Raw genomic sequence first — 26,245 nt, 5'->3', positions numbered from 1 at the left:
TCCACGTGGGGTAAATGCGTTCATCCACCAACACATTGCACAGGGATGAGGAAAGTTGTTTTTAAGTAGAATAATTGGATTATTGCTTCCTGTGATCTCGCTAATTATAATGAAAGCAAGCTTACAATTTCCCAATTATTATTCTATGCCGACTCCACTCCTCCTCTAATAAAGAGAAGCACTGATGCAAAACAAAATGCCACAACTCCATTTCCTGCCTATGCCTTAGAGCCATTTAGAGATCAGGGGACTATACACCCCTCAAATATCTCTGCCCCACACTCTCATAACAGACACAGGACACTCATAACATTACATACAATTGCATGCAGAAGAATTTCAGTCATTTTTAAATAGTGAGTAAAGTTAAAATTTATAATAGCTTTTGTTTACATAACGACAGCATTGGGAAAATGGCATATTCCACTCAAAAGTGGAATAAAATAAAACAATTTACCATTCATTGAAAGTGATGCTCAATTTTCATCTACGGCTGTAGCAGTGACCCCAAAACGACAATCTTGTTTTCATCAGTCCACAATCCATTGCAAATTGTAATTTCTTCAGCACATTTTTTTCTCCAGCAACGGGACTTTGCATTGGCTTCTTGTTGAAAGCTTGAATTCTTGTCAAGTGTCATTCAATCATCCTGGGCTGACAGAATGATGCAACGAAGATGTGAAGCACTTCTGAAACTTAATGGCTGAACTTAAATATTAACTGAGAAATTCACAGAAACGCGAACTCAAACATGGTAAAACTGACCATAAGATATAGCATATTTTAGTGCTCTGTTCTTTACTGCATCAAATCAACACAAGTCACAAATTGTGCTAGCAAATCATTAATATGTCCTCCCCACTCAGCTCCCCCTCCATCAGGCACACACTTGACTCTATGTATCAGTCACTTATTCACCTCTCATGCCTGGACTGTCAGTCTTTCAACAAATTCCCTGTATCACAGTACATCTGACAGTATTTCATCTTGGATTTGAGGATAAGTGAGAGGATTTCAGTTCAAGCTCAGAGCTTAGCATGAAAATGCCGCCTAGAGTGAAAAGCTGAGGATTTACACAATGTGGCATCCCCCCACCTCACACAGACCGTTTTTTTTTTTTTTCCTTCCGAATGGTACTCCCTCACTGCTTCTTTCTCTCCTTCCCTCTTTGCGGCGTTTTGTTGATTTAGCTGTGAGTGGCTGCCTAACACAACATTGGCCAACTCCTCAAGGAGCTAAATACCGCTAACCCCATTGCAGAGTTATTCTATCACTGGACTCCAAGGGGAGCACAAAAAGGATGTATTTTAATTAAACAAAACCCAGGGGCTTCAGCATTACTGTAACCTTACTGAGGTCAAGACGTTGAGGTGGAGAAAAAAAAGAACAAATGGGAATGTGATACAGAGAAGTTACAAAGTCCGCCTGAATTGTGTATACAATATACTCACGTTCACAAGATTACATAACAGTGGATATTGTTCTCTGCCATGATTTGACACTTATGATATCATCTCCAAGATCTTTTCTTGTATTGAAGATACATAAAGCATGCAGCGGAGCCTGTGATTTCTATGAATAGTGCATATTTGTCCAGCTCCATTCAAATTAAATTAACTGAACATTAAAGAGCTTTTTTTTTTTTTTTACAAGGCAACAGTAATCCAAAATAGTTCTCAGCTGGTCAATGCATGCATCCTAAACTTCTTTAAATGTATACAACAACAAAACCAGCTTTCAGAAAATCAGAAAGCCTAATTTCTAATCGTAACATTAATTTTGCAAATGTTTATGTGATGCATTTTTTTTAAATAAGTACAATTTGAACACAGTTTATTATTATTACTGTATATTATTATATATGCCATAATACACAATGAGCTCAAACAATAAGGAGAACATAGAAATGTTTTCATCTGGTCTGAAGACTACTCAACTTTCTGTCGCCAAATTGCCAGGTGCCCTGGAGGAGTGTTATGAAAAAAAAAAAAGAAATGCCCTCTGCCTTCCAGATTGTCCAACGAGATGTAGCACAGTCTGCAAAATTGCCAAACAGTAAACTAAGCTTGCCATGGAATGCAAATGGAAATGGAAATGCAACAGTTTTTAAGTCAAGTGCATGTGCAGTGCTCTACAGAAAGTGCTCTTTATTTCTATGAATCTCTGCCAGCGTTTACATTTTCAAATGATCATTTATACAAAATCTATCCATTTCAACATCTAATCCTCACTACGGTCGCAAATTTATACAACATTGCTTGAAAATTGTAATGTCTCATCACCTTTAGAACACGCCCGCGGGTTACTTATGTGGGGCGAACTGGTGCCCGGGGAAACTATGTTGGTGACCACAGTACAATAATATCGGCACAATCTTCACATATATACAATACAACATACCCACATAATTTAAATTGCGACCTTTTTATTGGATTCATTTGTTGAACATAGCATATTACTGACAAAACTGACCACCTACTATTCATTTTTTTACGTCTTAGATTAACACATTATATTCATGGTATTCTGTTAAATTATCAACATGCATTTACCATCTCATCACATCTTATACCTCATAAATTCCCTGTGATTGTTTTTGATAATGCTTTTTTTGCACGTTTATACTATGATGGTATGGTGAACGGTTGGTTGGTCTTACAGTGAACGGGCAGTTTTACCGATATAGAATGTAGCATACGTACTACAGCAGGCATGCCTAATTGAGTCTAACAACAGGTGAAGGGCTTGGGCTGACTCCCCCACAATAACACACTCAACTCGCTCTCTCTCTCACAAACGCACACACTTTCTAGAGCGTGGGTTAACCCTGGAACTAAAAAATAAAAGCAATACATTGAGAGCATGAGCGGAATCCAGAATGCCAGTTGCTGGTAGGAAAGATGGATTGCTTGAATTCTCCACCAATCACCAAACAACACATCGGCTGCAGCATTGATTGATGAAGTATTTAAGTCGTCAATCTCCTATCACCTTCTTTTCTTCTCTTTCTTTCACACAAATGGCTGCAGAAAAGCCATGCCGTGTCTGCAGATTGGAAGAACTCTGACCCAGCGGACACTTGAGTGATGTCCATCTTTTCTGTTTTGAGGATCGAAATGAGAAGCGTTGCTCTCAAGTTTAGTCATGTAAAAAAAAAAAACATAGTTGAAACAGTCTAAATTTTTAACCTGTTGACCACACGCGAGGTGAACACCCATGTGGTTTATAGGTTTGAGTATATGTATCCATTTCAACCCACGGAGTCCAACATAACAGGTCTCCTTGCATATAACTCAGCCCAATAATATTGATTGGAAATCATGATTAACAATAATGATATTGATAAAAATGGAACGTTAGCCCTCACCTCTGACCTTATTTGTAGACCTTTTTGTACTCGATGATGTATTCAATATCATAATCATGCTTGAGTACACTTTGCTTCAAAACAATCGATTTGTGTGTGCAAATAAGCATAGAAAGAGTGAGAGAGAGAAAGAGAAAAAAAGTCACACCTGCATTATATTGTGTTGACAGTGCATTGGAGAGCAAACACATCACCAGGCTTTTGGAGTTATGGAGATACCATTGATCTAGCAGTTAACACATTTTCCCGCATTGGTACAGCAGAAAGCCCCTTCCCCCGCCCACCTCATCCATTGTGTCCCTCTACTAATATGATACCCCCCGAAGGTTCTCCAAAGACCTCATTTCTAATCAATGCATGTGGTTGGTGGGATCATCCTGTCTCTGCAAATTAATGACTTCACTTTTTTTCCTGTGGTCTCATTCTATCGATTTGTTTTATTAGCCCATTGATCTCTATGCACCCACCATCACCCTGCAGCTCTCAAGCCAACACTCTGCTTCCTATTTGTTAACTGTATAGAGCAGATTATCTGAAAAACGGTATGCACTTTTCTTTGTAAACTGAAAGGTGTTACATGCCTGTTATGAGATTTAATCTGATGTCTTTTATCATGTCCATTTTGATCATAGTCACAGCATGACCTTCTTTTGACTCATGATTAAGGAAAGGACTTCAACCAAATATCCAGATTTTTTCCATGTTCATTTCTCCTCGAATTGTCATGGTTTTATCCATACCGACATTCAACTGGCCAGACCTCGGTGGTCTTATTACCAGCCATATCTAACTCTCTCCCCTTTAATTCCCTTTGAGATGTGAACAAAAGGATAGGAAGTGCTTTCCTCTGACAAGTCAGACTTCACTTCACAAGAGGAATTACTGCTTTTCATTTTCTGTCACTGGAGCGTTTTAGTGAGGTGCCCCACTACTAGCGTAACGATGAACTTTCTCACTTGTTTATGACTTGAACCATGCACAAAGGCTTGATTCACAGTGGTTGAATATGAAAGAAAAAGCTGGCATGTGTGCAAACATGTCATATTATTCATGCAGAAATAAGCACAAATAATTAACGTGGATACCTTGTTGAAAAACAACATGTACAGCTACAAGTGCAATAGAAACATGAAACGATTCGTAAAGACAACAACAATTTTAAATTCAGTCTGCCTGTGTTATCCCTCCCTAAAACTCCAAAAACATATGGATCAGCCATAATTTAAATTTCATTATGTGTTATTCATTTTACTTTCTCAGGGTGTTGTTATTTTGATCCTGACACATATACACGTTTTGTTGATACCCTTCTGTTTAGGAAAGAAAACCGCAATGGCCACTGAAATAACTTGAAATTGACAACACTGGATTGTCCTATAATGCATATTGACAAGCCACAATGCTTCTGGGGGATTGTACTTTGGATAGATGAGACAAAACGGAGTTTTTTTTGGCATGTGGCAACAGCTACATGTCTACAGATGCAGAATTGCAGCATACAAATGAAAAAAAAACTAACTGTAACTACTATGAAACACTGAGTGATCTGTGCTGAGTGCAATGAACTCTAAAGACTAACTGGAGTGAAATGCGCTGCCCATTGAGAAAAAAACATCTCAGTCATGGCCACAGGTCATGGGTCCTCCAAAAAGGATAACAATTTGTTACACAAAGCTAAAAAAAAAACAAGAATGACTTTTTCGCTGAGCCCTGATCTACAGGACATCCTATCAAGCAAAATCTGTGGAAGGAGCTGAAACATGCAGTTCAGAGAAGTCGCATGTCAAACTTGAGACAACTGGAGCAGCTTGCTCACAAGGAGTGCCCTGTCTAAAGATAGAATACAATTTTACAATACAATTTTATTTATATAACGCACAACAGCTGGAGCTGTAACAAAGCACTGACCGTATGCCGTCATATGAATTAGCAGATAATTAGAAGACAAATTAAAACACATAAACACATTTACAATAGATAACAGAATAATAGCAGAACAGCGACTGTCTCATGTTGAGTCGAAAGCTAAAAAATAAAAATGTGTCTTCTAACGGGTTGTAAAAATGGACAGAGAGGGGGTTTGCCTCACATTTACTGGGAGCTCATTCCGTAGGGAAGGACCGGCAATATAAAAGGCACGATCCGCCTAGTCCTCGGCACCTCCAGCAGCATTTGGTCCACAGACCTGAGGCCGCTGGCAGGTGCGTAGTGGTGGAGGAACTCAGAGAGGTACGCTGGGACGATGCCATTTAAAGATTTGAAGATGAACAGAAGTATCTTAAAGCGAACTCTAAAGTGCACTGGGAGCTAGTGAAGAGAGGCCAAGATTGGGGTTATATGATGCGTCTTCCGAGCGCCAGTTCAGAGGCAGCATTTTGGACCTTTTGGAGTCGCTTGAGTGAGGACTGGCTGACTCCAAAGTAGAGTGCATGACAGTAATCTAGCCTAGATGGTATCATTGAAATGATAGAAATATTATACAGTGTTTGTCAAAAGGTTGTGTGACAAACATAAACAAAAAGTTTAGAGTACCATCCTTTTTGTCTAGGGCAATTTCTGTTAGTCTGTTTTTTTTGTTTGTTTTTTCATTCATAATAATTATCTCATCTTATGAACCCTCTTTAAGATCATTTATAGTACATGGAAGTACCTCAAGAACTGACAAAGTTATAGCAATTGTGATATTTCCAGGTTGAAATCCCTAAGTTTGAGAAAAATGCGTTTTGGTAAGTTTTGCTAAATACATAGTTCCAAAGGGTCATAGCAACCGATACCTTCAGAAAAATACATAAATAGTGTGTTAATTTTTGTTGCAGCCTTGACAAGAAATTGATTTGTTATTTTATCATGGATATCAGACCTCAAATGCATTTGGGCACATAAAGAAAGCATAAAGGTTTTGATGGTTCAACAGAGTTTTTGTGCATTCCATATAATACATAAGCAACACATCGACACGTTGTACATTTTTATACATTCACTTTATACATTAATTTTTACATTCAGTATTTTCAAGTCACCAACATGCACTTTGGGCGCTGGTGGGCAAATGAGATGTTTTTTGGAAGGACCAATGGTGATCATCTTTTTATGTGCAAGTCTAATATTGTTGACATTTGATTTTAATTTGATCCCACTTGAAAGGGCCTGATGTGGAAATTTGTGGTGATAGTTATAACTCTGCTACACAGATGGTTCATATGTGACAAGAGTGAAATGGTAAACGAGCTGTCACTTGTATAGCGCTTTTCTACCTTCTGTACTCAAAGCGCTTCACACTCATGTGCCTACTACTAATGACGCAGCATAAGAAGCAAGTGGGGGTTCAGTATCTTGCCCAAGGACATTTCAACATGGTCACAACGGCCGGGATCAAATCTCATGTTTGGGAGATGACCACTCTACCACTGAGCCATGCCACCCTAAAATGACATGACTGACGTGGCGTGTCATATTTAGTAGACGTTGCTAGAAATCAGGACATCGATAAGTGACCAAAACATTCAACAGCCATCTCAAACCCTTTCTACTTATCCTGATTCACTTTTTGTCAAATCTCATCGCTCCTGGAAGGAATTTCTGGTGGGAGGCGCTCACATGTAAACAGAGGAGCAACCACAGACCAATGGAAATTGCAATTGGGATAAAATTGATGAGTCTTGAATAGAACGCCAAGTATGAGCTTGTTAAAAGTTTTTTCACATTCTAAAACCAACACAATCTAACATGAACATTATGTTCCAATGAGCGCACTGACCTTCAGCTGCATTTTAAGCAACCATGGATTCACCCAGTGAGGTTTAACTCCCATGATTACATTGCTCTGTGACTTTAGTGTCTCAGACAATGCAGAAACGTAAAAAAAAAAAACCCCAAAGAAAGCGATCACAGAACTGAATATTAACTCTATATTTGTGTTCAGGTCCCTTGATGACATTCACTTCTGTTCTAAGGTAGCCGTTGTTTTTAGGCAGCCCAGTCTTCACATCTTTACTTATTTCTTTTGTGTTTGAATCTTAACATTGATTTTAATCTGAACATTGACCACGCCACTTCCACACTATTTCGTGGTGAAGGGCCACATTATGTTTTATTTTTTTACTTTTATCGGTTGATATGTACATTTATATAAATCATTTGTGAAACAACACATGGTGTTCTGAGACTGCAGGAAACCGCCAGATTATACAGGAAGTGGACCCCAGAGACCTGTGAAGATTTGAGGGATGCTTCCAATGTACTAACTGAACATATTCTTGAACATGCAGGATTTGGGAGTCGACTATGTTATAAACCTCTGCTCACAGGTGGTGGCTCCTGAAAAAAATGTATGTTTTTTTTTTTTACCAACAAGACCTCGATCACAACAGCCTTAAGCACCAATTTATCTTGAAAGGGCATTAGCCCCTCCAGAAATCTGTCTAGACCCCTTTCTGTCCCGTCAGCAATTTATTCTTTTTCCAAAAACATAAAATATTAAGTTCACAAGTAGGTAGTCATTCTGTTCCTGTGCAATTCCTGTTTCCGTGTTTGTGGTTTGCAGCTGTCGCCCCTGTGTGTTTATGAGGGCATGGAGGGGCGGTGTGAGTCTTTCAGTTACTTGCGCATAGTGTTAGATCAGTTAGCTTACTGTCCATCTCAGCAATGGACCACTTTGTACTAAAATTTAAAAGATAAATTGAAAAAATTCCCCCCAAAAATCTACCACTCCCAAAGTGGGGCAAAGAAAAAGGGTTATTGGAAAAATTATTCAGGTCCAACTCCTGAAGGCGCACCAGCCGCAGCTCGTAAGTGTGGAGGCTTCAAATCCGATTGCAACAAGCATTCGCAAATAAGAACAGCAGCAAACAACGAGGATATGAGGGCGTACAATTTGAGGATGTGTCACACTGAGCCGTGCGCATGGAAAGATGGTCTCTACTTCTGTGCAGAGTCATAGCTTATATTCAACGTTCTACAGCACACACCAAGTGTGTATCAAACAAAAAACAGAGAACCTTTCCAGTTTGTGAAGTCATGAAAATTATAGCCCTGGAGTGAGTAGAGGAATTCTGGATTATATTGAGACCAAGTTTGCAGGTCCCTACAAATTGGCTAAAAACAAATAAGTTAATGATGCACAAACTTATCACATATATGCAAACACTTTGACTCCAATTTTAACTTTAGGCCTGCTGGGGAATAAAAATAGACATTGAGGTGTGAATCTCTACTTAAGAAAATGTTACCATCTGCTTTGCTGTTGCTCATTTTTTGAAACAAGCCCAGCAACATGCAGACTGTTTAGTCGGAGCGGGTCACAAATATGTATCTGTATGCAATTAATGTGCAAAATACCTGTATTTTATTTTTGGCAACTGTGTGTGTTGTTGTCGTTGTTTTAGGATAAATGCAGTAATTCATAAAATACTCACCTCCTTAACATATCATGTAATACTTGTCTTGGAACCTTGTGGTTTGACACAAAGATACTGTATTTTACATTTGCCCCAAAATACTACATTTCAGCAAAAATGTGCTTTCTAACCCAAAATGAAGAATGTGAACATTCACTGGATATGGTGTTTATGCAATATATCACCCAGCTCTGTGTCCATGATCAAAGAGCATCAGCACCCCTAACATCTCTTTGAAAAAAAATCTGATGTTTGTCCAGCTTGTGGGAATTCCAGCCTCTGTTGTCATGACGGGCTCCGTTGTTGTCCCATCCTACCAGACTCCTTTGCATAAGTGACCTCGCACACAGATAGACATTATATTACACACTTTACGTAAATTCTTCCACAATTAACTGGTAAATGTGAAAAATAACTTGGTGAGGCCACAAATTCAGTAGTTCTGAATTTTCATAAACACTTTTTCTTAGTCTGAAAAACATAATAAAACATTCACTCAGCTGAAATTATTAATTTATATCGCATATCAGCAATTTTTTAAGGTAAATTTGTGAAGAGATTTTGGTAGCTTGCTATCATGCTGAGTTTCTTTGGTGGTCACTCTCGGATATGTGTGCACTATTCATATGTGTGTCTGGATTTTTCTAATGCAGGGTTAACTGGATCTTACCAAATACTGCAGGATACGGTTGCTTTGTTTTAAAGATGTTTAGGTGAAAAATGTTTTTACCATGTGGCTCCATCAAGCAGTTTTTGTTTTGCTTAAAAACAGCAAGAATGTGTCAGCATGGGTACATTTAAAGGGTAGAAATCAGGCATGAGGCACTTGAGTCAGACATGAGTTGACATTTTTAGGACTTGCCATAAATTTAAGAAAGACTTGACTTGGTATCCAAGAGATTCAACTGGACTTACATTTGAACGACATGACTTGACAAGTCATCTTTATAGTTAGTCGTTCGTCATCGTTTAGAGTTGGAAATGGGCATTTTAACAGTTTGTCTTCAGGAAGAAAGAAAAAAAAGAAAGAAACCGCTACTGCCCTACGTTTAGTGAAATTGAAATCTGATTGTTTCAAAAAATAATAATAACAGCCATTGCTAATTGTGTGTATGTCATGGTTCAGCACTCCGGATTCTGAAGGCTTTGGCGAGATTACATTGAGATGTCAACCACAGAGATTGAAACCGGTTGGACAAAAAAAATATCTAAAATACAAGCTGGGAAGCCAGGACACATGCCTAAATGACATTAACAGATTGTTGGAACAACATTAATACAATTCCATGTCATAATGTCCGCGCTTGTTCGGTGTTGAGGCCCGCAATTATGTTTAGGTGCAGTTGTGACTGTGAATGGTTGTTTACCTATATATGCCGTGTAATTGACTGGCAACCAATATAGGCTGTTCCTCACATTTTGTTGATTTGCAAATACTCTGCGATAGGCTCCAGCTCACCTGTGATCCTAATGAGGCTAATAGAAAATGGATGGATGGAAACAAGGGAAGCTGATCTACCATGTAAGATTGTACTATACTGTGGTCCATAAGAGTTTATTAGGTATCGGGTTGGGGTGAACAAATATGATTATAGAGGAAAAAAAAAAAAAGCGAGAGACAATATTTTAGGTAGGAGTGTTCTGAGCTTTGTCTGCCAATCGAAAACAAGATACAGTCAAAAATAAGACAAGGGCATGGTATTGCTCACATATGATACACAGTGAGGTGAAGCAAACAATCACACCATTCATTGAATAATGAAAGATTGGATTTGGTAAGGAACACCTTTCAAGCAATTTGATCTGTGATAATAGAGATACAACATTTTCAGCCAGAAATGTATAGTCTTAGGCTAGCAACACAACATTAAGTCAGTCAAAAAATAAATGATTATGTTACTGAAAACAACAATCACTAAAGTTGGATGGAAAAAAGTGTCAATTATTGTTCAAGTTAAAAAGCTTATTCTACTTGATGAATGTAAAACAATTGATGGGTGATCAATTCAGGTTGAATACCACCTTGACCAAAAGTCAGTTGGGATCGGTTCAAGCTCAGCTGTGGCCCCCAGCAGGATAAATGAATGAATAAATTAACCTACTAGAAATGGATGGGTTAGTGGCCAAATCCCATGTACTGGAGCCGTGTCGCTTTTGTCAAAACGACCAAAGGACAACACAGCTTATCAGAGGGTTGAAACACTTCACAACACTGAATCCTTTTGGGGCTTCTGGCACCATTTCCCAGCCCTTTCATCTGGCTCCCTGATGGTCCAGCTATTACTGTACTACTACCCCAGTGTTTGAGAAGATACTCCGTGGATGTATAGGCCCAGAGGCTGCTGAAATCTGGGAACACTGGCACACTCAAATAGCATTGGCCAATTAGATGTACAGTCCAGAACAAATGTGGCAAACATTAGACACAACAAGGCTCTTCACGTATGAATAAGTTAGTGCTTAGAAAGCTACAAACATTTGTTTAGATGCAAGTTAAAAACGAATTATTCTAAAGGCATCAAACGTCTGAGTTGTAAATTGTTAGACTAAATTGCTTGATTAGTATTTGCAAAAAATGAATAAAATAAATAATTTAAGCAATTTGAGCATTTTATTAGATTTTGTTTTTGTCAGTTAACTCCAATTTGTGTTATCTTATTTGTAGAAAATTAAATGCAAAACGAGAAGTGAAACGTGCATTAGCATGTTTTAGTAAAAGAGAAATGGTAACAAAAATAAATGCAAAGCGATTCCAATATTTCCAGGAGAGAAAAAAAAAACAGACGCACTATTTAAGAACTTTTTTTATCATGTTATGATTCGAAACGCAACTTGAATGCTTGTACTGTGACATGTGCCACGTGGAGTTTTCTCAGTTGTGAGAAACATGACAGAGGCGGTTTCTCATGTAAGGGGAACACGATGAGAGGCCCCATTCTACTTTTGTGGTGAAAGGTGACATAACCCATAATTCCACTCTAACCACAATGTTCTTTGATCAGATGTTCCTCTGTGATACTGGGAAAGAGTTTCACATGACATAAAGGAAACCAATGATGAAGCATAGATTTCTAGAGCATTAATTTTGTAATTATAAAATAAAAAAATAACATTTATGTGATTGTCCGATTGAAAAACACAAAAAAAATGCAAAGGTAATACACATTTTATTGTTAAATGTGTTTTGCTGCCCTAATGACCTGTCGACGAGCGGTCGGCCTGTTATTGGTTGAAGTTTAAAGAGATGGCCTTTAGTGTGCCAGGTACATAAATAAGGATAATTATAGAAGGGAAATGTTCCAAACATTCATTGAAAGCCTATCAAATTACAATGAAGCCAAAATGAAAAACAGTTCATTGCAGGGAAGTATAAGTGATAATATGAAAAAGCGAGCAGCAAAAAAAGTATAGATGCTGCTTATATCTTTCAGGACAATAAAAAACCAGAGTACACATTAGCATAAATAGAAACACAAATGCCGGGAAAAAGGCGACGAGGAACAAGACACAAAATAACATTGTCAACAGGACCCCTAGTGAGGAATTCCTATTTCATATATTTAATTATCCCTGTCAGATAGAAAAGAAGTGAGACAAAGCTGTCTTTGTTCTCCCTCTTCATCCCCCGCATGTCTGCCAATTAATTTCAGCATGTGAATATGACTAATTGTCTCTTTGCAGCCACATAAATAATCATTTTGGTCCATGCTGAAGAGGGGGTGGTATGTTGATGTGCCAATTTATGATATTTTAGCACAATGGATTGAGCGCAATTCAAGTGATCATGTTAGCAGAGTGATGCAACCTCTTTGTAGGCATTGCCCTCTGCCCCAGTCTTGCAGTGAACATAATGCTGCTGTACTTTCCCCTCTTTTGTAAACAAGACCATTTGGAAATGTTCTTTGTTTGGAGTGCTGATATTAGCATCATAATTAGACAGAGAGATTTCAGCAATGACATGTAATGCATATTCATGTTTTTTGGATGCCGATCAATAGAATGAAACCCAAAGTGTTCCTAAACCTTAACCCAACTCTGCAGATTTCTTCAGATCATGCACAAAGTTATGTTGTTTTAATGAAGGGCTCTTGGACGTAAAAATGGTAGGGGCAAATAAGCACTTCTTCTACTTTTCATCTCAACAAACATCTTTAGAACATAAGAGAATTGCACTGAGGCTTGATTGATTGATTATATATATGAATTTAATGATTGCATACTTAATTAGTTTCCTATTCACTTCAAGAGGCCTTGTGTTCCCCCTTTGTTTGGAGGAAGGTTGAACATATGCACTCCGACTGAAAAGATGTTACTTTTATTTATTGACATGGGAATAACAAGTCCTTAAGAAAGCATAGTGCTAAAGTGATGTTGTTTATTTGAATAATTTCAGCAGAATATTGGCCAAGCCTTAACACAATGGGCTCTATGTTCTTAGAAGGCGCAGCTGTGCTTGAGCGTAAAAACTCGCTTATCCTGATTTCCGTGCCGATACACGTCTTGATTCGCTTGTCTGGGAATTTGGTTCATTTCTCTGCGCCATGATGGGTGACTCCTTTGACATGTGCCCAGCACACCTGACAGTTTGGTGGCTGAAACTTTCATCCAAACACAACTCTTGACGCAGGGAGTGTAATACTCACGCTGCAGGCAAACTGAGCTCTGTCTGGTCTCTATCAGCATATTTCGTAAATATGACAACAGTGTGCACTGAAACATCTGAATTGTTTTTGAAATCAGTGATAGAGTGCTAGGGTGGGTGCACGCAAGATACATACGATCAGAATAGAAAGTGTCCTCCGAGTGCCCACCGCACAGATCTGTGATCGCCATTGTCAACTTTATATAAAAATCGCCCGTGGAGGTCTGGCTCACAGTCTCTTGTGAACGTAATTTGCACACCTCATCCTGCCATAGGAATTGGGTTAAATTAGTTTATTCTTTTGCAGTGTCAAGAACTATTAGCGGGCCTCTTGCATGCGCGACTTAAAGGGAATGAGACGAGCCGCTTCAATTCGTGGCAAATCAAGTCTTCTATGTTCGCACTCACAAGAGTCTAATACTCGTTCTTTTTAAGATGTACCACACAGCACCCGTTTAAATGGGTGTACCAAAATAACAAAAGTTGGTCTACGCAACTCCTGCTTAGATTTACACTTCGCCTCATGCCAGACTTACACTGGGCACGGAAATAGAACCCAATCATCTAAATAAATTGCAGCATAGCTTCACAATCACTTATCTAATAACTGGAAAAATTTTGTTGTTGTTATCATTGTTGTTAATTTCATCAAATTATAACACCAGGTCAGGAACAGGAAGAACACAAAATTTCACATTTGATCCCCCCCCAAAAAAAATAAATAATAATAATTTACATTTAAAAACAACATGCATTTTCCTTTCCCAATAGTTTCCACATCGGCATGTAAATTTAAGCAGTACGTCACAAGCATTGTTCCCTCTATAGTGAGGCCAACTAGAACTTCCTGCATGACTCAGAGAGATGAACCAAATTCCCAAAACAAGTGCAGAAAGGCTTGAGCTTGCACGAAATATATGATATGCCCATTTTTATGCTTGAACGCATAATAAAGAACCCATGGAGTCAATATGTCACTTTTATCAAGTCACTAATTCTCGCTTGGAAATTAGTGTGCAGATTTGTGTATGTGGAGCATGCAGCAAACTCATCGCCAAGCGCATTTGCTTCCTTACACACGCACACCAGTTGTCGGGGATGATTAGCAATTAGAGGAACTACGCACCATTATGGACAGTGGTTATTTCGTTTTTCACTTGGACATGTCACATTCTTGCGAAAAAATGTGTACCATTGTCTTCTCCCAATAATCCCAACAATTCTCATTTCTATACCCGAATCTCTCCTTATAATAATTTTACACTTCGTAAAGCTTGCTTCTTGGGGGCCAGAAACTGAGACATGCTAGAATGAATAGGAAATGCTGCTTAAATCCAAGAGTTTTCAAAACTTTCCATCCACGTACATTTGCATTTTTCTCAACAGTCAAGTGTCCAGAAAACACCACAACAAAAGGAGTAAAAAAAATCAATTTGCATTTGGTGTATAAATAGTTCCAGGACAAGGGCTGTTAAGTTTGAAATTAACATGTAAACAGTTGGAAAGTCTGCCCTGCTACCCCCTATCCCTTGCCATAGCCCCCCTCCCCGCCCCTCTCCTGAATCCCTTTTAGTGCCTTGATAAATATACATAAAGCCTCACACAAAGACGGTCTTGTTTCCTTTGGATGGGATACTTTTTAATGGAGACATATATTTCCAGGATTATATCAGCATTCACTTGCAAATTTCTAGTTTTAATACTCCAGTTGAGTCAGTCTATGAATAAGCGTATCATTTGAATGCAGGGAACACCTGGTCCTGAGGGCTGGGCTATGAGAGGGCTTCAAGCTGACCTGGTGACAGTGCCAAGACTTCACTTGTTCCCAGCCATTCACATTCTCCCCGACATAGTCCCATGCTGCAGACTGTCTACATGTAACTATGCTGCCATTTGGCACAGCAGAATGGGAGGATGCGTCGATTGCACAAGAAGGACAAGATACAAATAGCAATTAAAAAGCAAATTTGATACTTTTCAATATATGCGAGCCAAGATCAGGTTGGTATTGTATGGAAAATAATTTCTGCATAAAAAACGTTGGTCTACATTTGTTTATGTCTTACAGGTTAAGTGAAATAAACTCCTAGTGTTTTACTGTAACTAGGAAAACAATTAAGTTGCTGAGAGTTTTTTTTTTTTTTTACTTACTTGGCTGCAGCAGAAGACCGGGGAGGGGAGAAAGAGTTGTACTATTTGGAAGCTGAGGAGGAGAGAGGAAGGGGCACATGGTCTATTCGTATGCACCCCACATCCACTCGACACACAATCAGGCCTGTATTGCGTTTTGCAAATTTATACCCAGGATGTTGGTTTAGAGTGTTTCCCTGGAAAAAAAAGAGAAGGACTTTTTTTTTTCAAGTGTCTGCTTTCATGACCAAGAGTGATTGAGGCACACAAACAAACCTTTGTTCAGAAGCTCACAGATGCAAAGCATGAGCGCGGACTTTTTGTGTTCCAACCCAGCTCGCATTTGCACTTTTTTATAATGCTCTGAAATCAAAAGAGGAGAAATCAGAAAATAAAAATTGTTACACATTTACACAGGAATTTGGATCATTACAAATCTTGTGCCCCAGGTTTCCCAGAAAATGATTTTACAAGCGTATACACAAAAATAAGTTTAGCATCCATTTACTGTCATTAGATACTCTTCTGTGAGGGTCATTTCATGCATGAAGACCATGGTTTTTTTCAATGGATCAAGTGGGCAACAGTGAAGTCAAGCATGAGGTCCTTGCAGTAAGTTACTTTCCGAATGCGACGCCAAGTGTGCTCAAGTAAATGGGAGATGGACTGTGGTAGGGTTCTTTAAAAATCCAATTTTTTCCTGCAGCAAATTGTCATTTTAGTTGAGCCATATTGTCAAAAGTGTACAAAAAATAATTGTTATCAAGTTGAAAAACCTTTCAAACAATTGGAATAAAAACGCCAAGATTCACCAAATCAACACGTTTGTCTAAATTTTGTAAGTAAAAGGGGTAATCCACGGTAATTTGAATTGTCCTGCAGTATAATCCAACAATTTGTTTATGTCATTCCTAATTTATAATTACTTTCATGATTAGAGCACTTGACACTTGGAAGGGAAAATGCACAGGCAATCTCATTTTCATAAATCTGCCATCTCAAGCAATAGGTTGAGGGGGCGCAGACTGAGAGCGAAAAAGGAAAGGAGGTGGAGGAATTATGGGACTCATATGTGTGTGATTGGCAGTTCCCTTGGCTCTCGGGGTGAGAGAGTTCAGAGAAAAGCCGATTATTCCTCTCCCTCAGGTCAAACCTTCATAAATAAACAGGGGGACCGCCTGAGGCTCAGTGTTTTAGTATGATTAGCATATCATACAAGCTATCGACAAGACACTTATCATATTACAGCACGGCAAGCCGCAGAGCACACAGAGGTTACATGTACAGGGCAGCTGAGCATACATCTCTGTTCATTAGAAAGGTCCTCGGGGAGAGAATAAATCATATCAGCGCGTGGCGATGCCAGTGCAAGCGTTTGATTCCAACTCCATAATGGATGTTAACAAGGGCCTTTCATAAACTGCAGTGGCGGTAAATTGGCTTTGTGGCTTGTATATTTTCACTTGGATTCAATGTGTTTCATTACTATCCCCCCTCCCCAAGAAAAAAAAGTCACAACTTTTCTATTTCCAAAGCGGAAAAATAATTCTTTCTGATATTTGACCAGACTTGGGAAAGTCATATTCAATCTCTTAACTTCTTTTGGGGGTTTGGGTTAATAAAAAAGCAGAAAAATGCCACCCTAGAAGGGATTCTACAAAACACTGAAATGAAATAACGAGGAAATCATCCCGGTCTGGCACACGCAATCTACGGTGGATGATGAAATGAGTCAAAAGTTACAATTCCTTTCCATGCTGCGTCGTATAACTGCTTGATGTAGTGGCAGTCGTCCCAAATCTCTGACACGCTGCTCAGATTTCAATTTGGGCAAACTTCTCCCCTTGGCTCATCTCACCAAGAACCACAATTAGTAGCTAGCCACTCTGACCAAGGAGAAAGAGCAAATGACATCCACACCTAAGCCCTCCTAAGCCAGAAGAGCCAGGGTACCGAGCAGCCGCAATGATGCCGCTTGCAATCAAGCATGGCCTCTTTAGGGGGGTCATATGCTGGAGAGGGATGGTCTGCACTAACTGGTTTGAGCAGTTTATTACCCCTTGAGAGCCAGAGCTGTAAGAGGTAAGCCAAGATAAGTTTATAATGCAAGAGCTGGATTTTTTTAGATTCATATTTTTCTTACCTTGTTCTCAGTGTGGGAGCCCAAAGCAGGCATGAGACTTGAGGTAATGTCATCTAATGTCATACTGACAGGCGAGCCATCCTAAATGGAAGGCAAAGGTTCAAATTGATGTAAATAGAGTTTGTGTGTACAGCATCACCCATCATTCCGATTCTCCATCACTCCAATGCAGGTTTCCCATTGCCCCTTTTGATGCCATTCAGCAAGCCCCCACCTCACTTTGACACCAACCCCCGTGTTTCCCCCTCCCGTCGATGCAAATTAGAACTTCACACGTAGTGACAATCTGCCGGGTACTCTGTGATTTTACACGACCAATTAAGGCCCACTTGGCAGTTGTGTGAACAGTTTCATTAGAGGAGATAATATTGCAAAGTGAAATGATAAGCAATCATTATGATTAATGCAGAGACATTACATTGGCCGTTAATGAGGTGTAAATGATCTCATTATTTTTGAAAGAGTACAGATTAGATTAAAGCGGAGTGGACAGCACTCCTCTGTGTTCAGACAAGTTAGTGTTAATTAGGCCCAATCTCCAGAAGCAAATGAGCCGCAACCCTTTGGTAAACAATTAGGCTTCCATTGCCCATGGCAAGATGGCCAAGGATAGGCAAGCGAATAGATAGATGACTGGAGAGACGGATGTTGAGGGAGTATTCAAATCTAAATCTGTGTCATTGTTACAAAATCTCATCCAGAGTTAGACAAATGATATGGGTGATGAGCTTCAATGATTCAATAATTTTCAAAACCGTGCTGTTCTGTTAAAATACACTCCTTATTTGAAGAGAAATTCATTGCCAAAACAAACCATTTCTTAAATCTAAATAATATTCAATCAGCACATCCATATGAAAATAAAAATAACAATGCAGTTGTCACATATGGAAGATTTTTAGCCTTCAGATACACTTTCATTATACAGCTCTTAATCACAGAAGAGTCTCAAAGGGCTTCACAAGCCCACGGTTGACAAATATTAACGGCATCCACTGATCCATCCACCCCACAGAAAGGGCAAGAGAAAACTCAAAAAAGAAGAGCCTGACTGGGCATGTTGATTCTAGCAAAGTCTTTCTAGCAAAAATGTTATTGGATGTACATGCTAAACTGGCCAAGCAAATCTGAGGCAACATGAATGATATCTCGTGAATATTTTGACACAACCAACCAGTCAGTGGATTGTCCAGCACATAGACTGGCCAATGACAATAATGAGATTTCGACCAATGACAATGGAGAGAAAGCAAATTTGTCAGCAGGTGCAAACTGTTGTCTTTATTTTGACTTTATTAATAAAATACTTTCAAGAGCTGTATTTTTAGTTGACTTTAGAGTGAACAAGATGTGTTTTGGAATATTATTTATAGAAATACATCATTTTTTTTTTTGTGTGTTTTTTTTTTTTTTTTATGGTGACGACGTTTCTTAGATTAATCCTGCTATAGCTTTTTATATGGACCCCAAAAAATGTTTAATAGATTGCTGATTTTCCGTAAACAGAGCTGGATACACATTAAATTTGCATGACTGCCTTGGAAGATTTTTTTTCTTCTTTTTTTGGGGGGGGGGCTACCCAAAACAAATCGCGACGTCTTATAGCTTTGATTCATATTCCTGTATCTAATCTGCAGACACATTGAACTAACATCTGTGGGAAATGTTTGCCTGTGACAACATTGATTTTTACTTGCACTTGCTTTGTCAGAAAAGATATGTTAAGGTTATTCAAGAAAGAGTGATGCTGTAATCCTTCTGCCATAGGAGTTTATGCTTTAGAAGCATAAGGCCCTTATCAGTGATTGATAATGCTTAACTCAAAAACATATAGAAGCATTAGGAATGTCAATATTTTGCTGTCGACTGAAGGTGACCCCTGGTTCCTCTGTTTGCTGTGTGTGCACAGAGGGCTTTGATGGTAAATTTGTAAGGGTGGTTATGTGGGGAGGCTATTATGGATTTGCTATCTAGCCTCAAGTGTTTGCGGCTGATTATGTGATTAAATCAATAATAATTTCTGTTTGGGCTCCTTTGCTCCTCTGCTTCATCTTCCTTTTCCTGTGTAGTTGAGCAGAACGGTGGGTGGGAACGCACAGACACACAATACATGCACCAGTCATTGCATTATTATTTTATTTATTAAAAACTTTACCGAAGGGATACTTAAAAAAATAGGCCAAAATGACATTGACATATTTAAATAATTGATTTAATTTGAAAAGCGGAATTAAATCCATCCGTGACTATTAGTGTAGTTGTACATAATTGGCCTGACTTGTGGAGGGAGCGAGCTTCAGTTCAGCTTCAGTGTGAATGTGAGAATGAATAGTCTATCTCTATACCTGCCCTGCAACTGACGAGTCCAGGGAATCGTTCGCCTTTTGTCCAAAGTCAACTGGGATAGAATTAGCACACAGCACCAAGAAATTGATGGATAGATAACATCCAACAAATTTGGAAAACTCCAAGTTTCCCACACCTTATCTTGTTATCCTAACCTCTTTCTTTATTCATTCCAACATCTTTCTGCTCGCTTCATACTTGGTTTGGTGCCAAATTGTGCCAGCCATTGAGCTGCACATGCTTGCCTCTCCTGTTGGATGTTATGTCTAGACTGCAGGAAATGCAACATTACATTTGTTTACAACCAACAGGAACTAGAAGCAGTAGTTGTTACGAGATTAAAGGGTGCTACCCAGCGAGAAAATGTGTGCGGCTCAACCCCCTGGCTTTGTCGACAATTGAGCCAATAAAGGAGAAGCAAAATGGAGAAACGGCGCAGAACTGCTGTTGCTATCTGTTGGATGAACACAACACAGCGTTGCCGACCAAGATTGTAGGTGCTGAATGAAAGTCAGAAGTTGTGTGTTTTTATCTTCACTCGTGGTGGCAGTAATTTCACCGTGTGACTATCACATACACTTAGTTTGTCTGTGGCCGTGTGTGTTGAGTGATTGTGTGTGGCTGTGTTAACTCAGAATCCCTCAGTAGCCTCTTAAATCTATGCCCAATAAAAATCAGTGCAGGCTTGAAAACAAAACTCAGGGAAACATCTGTAAAACATTGATTTTGCAGATTGCAAACCAGCTGCATGGCTAATGAGAAAAGAAATCATTTATGATTAATTAACCCAAAAACTGGTGAATCTACGATGCCGCGAGGGAGATGACAAGTGCTGCAGGCTCGATCACACAGGAGGAGGAGGAGGAGGACATGCCGCCTGCCAGCTTGCTCAAGCAGGGAAGGAGAAGCAAGGGGAATGCTACTGGAAGAAACGTGGCTCCTATTATGGAGATCAAAAAGAGGTTCAATATTTTCCACTCAGTGATAGAAGCCTGTTGACCCTTGGAATGTTGGTGAAACGTTGAACATTACAATGTTTAAATTGTAGTTGTTCTGTCTACTACAAAAGGGCAGCCTGGTTTGTGTGACCATGCAGCAGCATTAAAAGCTATGTACGATAAGACAGGACAAAAACTTTGGTACGCTTCACAATTTCTTTAACTGAAAATAGAAAAAGTTCTTACACTACACTTAGTGGAAAATGATCTTTGGCTCATCGCCCTCGTATGTGGGGTAAGCGGTTGTGCCTGAGGAGAGTTTGTGCAAACTTGTCTTTGCACTAAAATAATATTTATTTCAAAAAATAATTTTGTATGGCAACATTTTCCATTGCCAATGTACTTTTGTTAGCTTGATATCATTAGCTTGTATGAACATGTTACCATTGTTGATTTGTAAATGTGACTTTACATCACTGATGAACGTGAGAGAAGAGTTCCTGACTAAAGCTCCAAAATGACCAAGCTGCCTGTTGGGAACCGTGTCATTTTCCTTGTCTTTCTTGGAAGAATTCCCTTGTAGAGAAAGCATTTCTGACCGACTCAACATATTTATAATTATGTTCAATCATATTTAAATACGTTTAAATGTACTCGCAAAGACAATTAAATGTACTTGTAGGCTAAATGCTAAACACAAAAATCGAATATTGGCCTCCATTAGAGAAAAATGTTTGCAAATTAAGTAAGTCAGCATTGATTTTTTTTCATTTGATTGATTATGATGATAATTTATTATTACGTCTGCAGTGCTTTGCAAGTATGTTTGAATATATTTAAACACATTCAAACGTACTTGCAAATACGTTTAAATGTTTTAACACGGATTGGCAGGTCCACGCGTCAATGCTTTACTTTAGTCTTTGATAATTATTACATATTTTAGATCATAATAAACCAATAATGATAAACCAATTTCGACAAACTCTTTTGGTGGATGGGAAAGGGACAAAACAAGAACAATACATTTCAGTGTCTGGATTTTCTGGAAAAACATCCGGAACCTTAAGTCATCAATGCAAATTTGGTCAATTATCATAATTTCTCAGAAAAAAGAAACCTCTTGAATATTTTAATGAACGTGCACAATTATGTTGTTGTGACTTTTGACTTGTCCTCTCCGGGGTAACCGCAGGAACTCGCGTGCACAGATTTTACTTCGGGACACAATTTATTCATTCATTTTTAAATCCAGGCTTGGAACCAATCATGACTGGCAGTTGGGGTAAAAGGCAGCGAATCGAACCTTTGCATTTACACTTACACATCCAGTGGTATGGTAAAAATATTGTTTTTGTAGTTGTGGGGGAACATTTGGACGGTGGTCACAATTTATAGCCAATCAGCTTGCTCAAACTCATAGATAAACCAGGAGTGTGTGTCTCCACGCACACACACGCACACACGCAAGAAGGAGCTGAAGTGCACTCACAACCCAGCTGTCTCTTCAAGGCTTTTAAATTCTTGTTTTTCCATGTGTTTTATTTGTTCTCCAATAGTAGAGTAGAAGCCATAGTTAGAATGGAATCATAGTGCTTATGCATCCCAAATCTGTTTGAAATGTGTCCCTATCCTCGGAGTACCTTTTTATTTTTTTCATCAGGCATTGCCATCTTCACTATTCAACGGTCGAATCCTCCTCCTGCTGTCTGATAGTTAAACAGCAGATTATTGTTGAAAAAAGTGAAATTGCGACTAATTCACAACCTTCCATCCCATCCCAGAAGGCAATGTGGCACTATCTCGTCATTATCAATAGCGAGTGACTGATGAATAACAAAAAAGAGAAAAAGTTACATTCTGATTCTTTTTCTTTCTTTTTTTTAATCAGCAGTTACTTGAGTATTTTCCGGCTGGTTATAGCCCCAGCCTTTATGTTATTGTACCGCGCAATAAAAAAGTAAAATAAAATGAAAATATATTCTCGTCAGGTGCTAAATGTAACCTTTGTAGCAAACAGTCACTTTAATGCAAACATCTTACCATATCTATAACGTACTTAATCCTCAACCAGTCAGTAGCCAAATTCATTCATTATGACAACAGACTTTTCAAATGAGCAACGTAATACCCAAACACCATCAATGTGCAAGAGTCCGTTCCATGTCAGAGAGCCGTTTCATTGTTTTTTATGTTATATTCTTCTTTACACTGACAGACTTTGGTATTATCTTCCTTAAGCATTCACAGGGCACAAACACACATAAAGTCTGCTGACAGAGACTACAACATGCGCCCTTGCCTCCCTCATAAACTGTTCGCTTTCAGAGGAACTGCCCGTGATCTACACACAAATATATTAAACATCATAAATCAGCTTCATAAAGGATGCCTGGGAGATTCAGTGTCTTTTTGAAAAATAAAACAGCAGAGCGAAAGCTAAATCCTTGTGATTAATGCGTGCCTGAACACTCACATAGCCATGGTAACCGGCGCAGTTTGCCATGCCATTTAAAGGATCCAAGCACTGACATAAACGTACCAGTATTTAAGTCTAGTACTTTTTTTTCAATTTAAAGAGAATATAATGCCTCAACATGCCATCCGGTAATTGACCATATTCCAATGAACATAATGCGAGAAAATGTTTGACAAAAATTAAGTTGTAACTTAGCGATGATGAGTAACACATCCATCACAGTTTCATACAAAAAATTAAATAATACTAGGTGCAATTGTACAATATATCAAGCCCCCTGACCCAAAAAAAACCCCCAGCAAAATCATGTTTTTAGTAATTTACTTATGAGAGTGATAAAACAAAGGAATTTATTCCCAAACAATAACAAGGGTAAGCTCCAAATACAAAAATCAACAAAATCCTATTAAAAAAAATCAAAACTCGAAGTAACAAAAAAAAAAAAAGAGGCGGAAACATGACACTCAAGACGAAAGCGAGGTTAGTTTCATAAACACAAGATATATTTTCAGTTGGTTCTCATCTTATTTTTTTAAACATTTTCGTCATTGTTTTATTTTGTTATGAGCATCAAGCAGGTGGACAATTGAATGTTTTGGATGTCGTATTGATGCTGAATTGACATCAGATGCCCACTGGGATTTAAAGCTAAAGCTGCTACTGCTCTAGAATTCCAAGCTTTCAGTGCAGTATCCTCCAAAGGAAGAATAAGACTCATTTGCGCAAAGAGTTTCTTTCGCAATGGTCCAGGTGGATGGAGATAGTCGATGTCCCAATATGGGTAAATATCAAGATTTCTTTTGTGTTTGCAAAAACCACTTTGAGCAATTCAACACAGAGACATCATCAAAATAGTCTTGCAGGATTGTGCAGAAAAAGAGCATCACTTTAAAAGACCTTCACGTGATAGATTTTCTTATGACAATTAGGATTGTTTTTTTTTTTACTGAGGTTTGGTGTGATAATATTTGAAAAACGTTCAGCAATAACAATGAAAGTCACTACATTATAATTAAATAAGCATTTATTTAATTTCATTAACATAATTATGTTGGCAAATTTAGGAATTTGTTATTCTGTTGTATGTCAGATTTATTTGGTGCAACTCCAAATTTTGAGAGTCACGAGTACTTTCCTCCAAACTTTGCTGCATCATAAAGTCAGTGTTTGCTTTCAGAAAAAAAATATCAAAATCAGTGACTTATTTTTATCCTTTTCTCTTGTCTTTGTTTTGATCGAGTGTACAGGTAATCAAGATACATTTACTTTTGAGCTTTACGTACATTACTGTTTCCTGAAAAGCCAAAAGGTCTTGACTGCATGCCACCGACCTCAATTAAAGGAAGAGTGAAGAAGTGAGCATTGATTTAAAGAAAAAAAACAGCATTTCAAACAACACCCCAGAGAACAGAGTCCTGCTCTCAGAGTGATGACATTAATTCTTAAGGGAAATTCATGTTAGTTGGTGTCTAGACATTTTATTACTTAGCCAGAGCACCAAAGAATGTCTTCTCTTTCAAAGACTGCAGAATCTTAAAGGCATGCCGATGCCCAAATGTCATCTGCCACTCACAGAATTAAATAGTAACATTTGTTACAGTGATTCTTTGCTGAATTCTTAACAATCATAGTTATTATTTTTTTTCATGTTTGTCTTTACCACGAAGGCTGAAAAATACAAAAATCAGCTTTCCTTCGCTCGGCCAACTTAACTGTGACTAAATTAGGCAGCATACTTTGAGAATATAAAATAAAAACAGAACCAGGTTGGCATTACTGGTAGCGCTCGAGAATGGTTTAAATCCTATTTGACCAGCAGGACCTTTTGTGATCGCCTAGGTTGCTCTGAGTCCCACTCTGCCCCTTCGTCGTATGGTGTTCCCCAAGGTTCGTTTTCGGCGCCTTGCTGTTTTCTTTATACTCGCTGTCCATAGGTTCCATCTTACGAAAACACGGAATTTCTTGCTCATCTATTAACTGGAGCTCAGATGACGGATCACATCAACCAAATCTTGGCCTCTCTTTACTGGTTCTCCTTTCGAGTTTGCTTTAACTTCTTAACTTTAACTTGCTTAACAAATAAATATATTAAGTACAGTTGAGTACAACTTATATGACATAATAGAGGACTTTAAATGCAGTCACCAACTCCTTTCGTCCATCCATTTTTTGATGAAAAATCTAAATTGCAATTGACTGTGCTTACAAGATCACAGTAGGTGTTTATTTGAAAAAGTATGAGAACATAAATAGTTAAAATGGACAAAAAGACAAAAAGGGACTCAACTTATTCCCATCAAGGTTTTATGATTCAGAGACTGACCATGTCGTAGCTCGTCGTTTTTGTTTCCTGGCCTTCTGTTTGTTTTTGCCTCTGATGTCGTGTTGATATTTTTATTCACGGTTTTCACCAGCTTTGTTGAGTTTAAACGTTGTTACATTTCTTGCATATACATCCATCCATCTTCTGTACCGCTTCTCCTCACTAGGGTCGCGGGGGGTGCTGGAGCCTATCCCAGCTATCTTCGGGCAGTAGGCGGGGGACACCCTGAACTGGTTGCCAGCCAATTGCAGGGCACACAGAGACGAACAACCATCCGCGCTCACACTCATATCTAGGGGCAATTTAGAGTGTTCAATCGGCCTGCCATGCATGTTATTGGAATGTGGGAGGAAACCGGAGTACCCGGAGGAAACCCACGCAGGCACGGGGAGAACATGCAAACTCCACACAGGAAGGCCGAAGCCGGGATCGAACCCACGACCGCTGATGTCTCCTACTGTGAGGCCATCGTGCTAACCAG

General features: G+C 38.8%; 1 long non-coding RNA gene across 6 annotated transcripts in view; it reads right to left on the bottom strand.

Annotated features, from left to right (window-relative positions):
• The window catches only part of LOC148329579 (uncharacterized), an 87,646-nt gene that overhangs the window by 37,790 nt on the left and 23,611 nt on the right, over positions 1–26,245 (bottom strand). For 3 of the 6 annotated variants that reach the window (XR_015845647.1, XR_015845644.1, XR_015845645.1), the window contains exons 3-5: positions 17,679–17,759; positions 15,812–15,898; positions 15,557–15,732 (exon numbers count right to left, since the gene is read on the bottom strand). This is a non-coding gene — a long non-coding RNA (uncharacterized LOC148329579). Of the gene's footprint in view, positions 1–8,542; positions 9,103–15,556; positions 15,733–15,811; positions 15,899–17,678; positions 17,760–26,245 lie in introns of those variants that run through there. The other 3 variants (XR_015845648.1, XR_015845646.1, XR_015845649.1) reach the window with 3 other exon arrangements.

The sequence above is a fragment of the Idiotropiscis lumnitzeri genome, chromosome 10, assembly GCF_059441095.1.
Source record: "Idiotropiscis lumnitzeri isolate Australia: NSW breed Sydney's pygmy pipehorse chromosome 10, RoL_Ilum_1.0, whole genome shotgun sequence".
NCBI lineage: Eukaryota > Metazoa > Chordata > Actinopteri > Syngnathiformes > Syngnathidae > Idiotropiscis > Idiotropiscis lumnitzeri.
The sequence above is the reverse complement of the archived record's forward strand: the minus strand, read 5'-3'. Positions and strand labels throughout refer to the sequence as shown.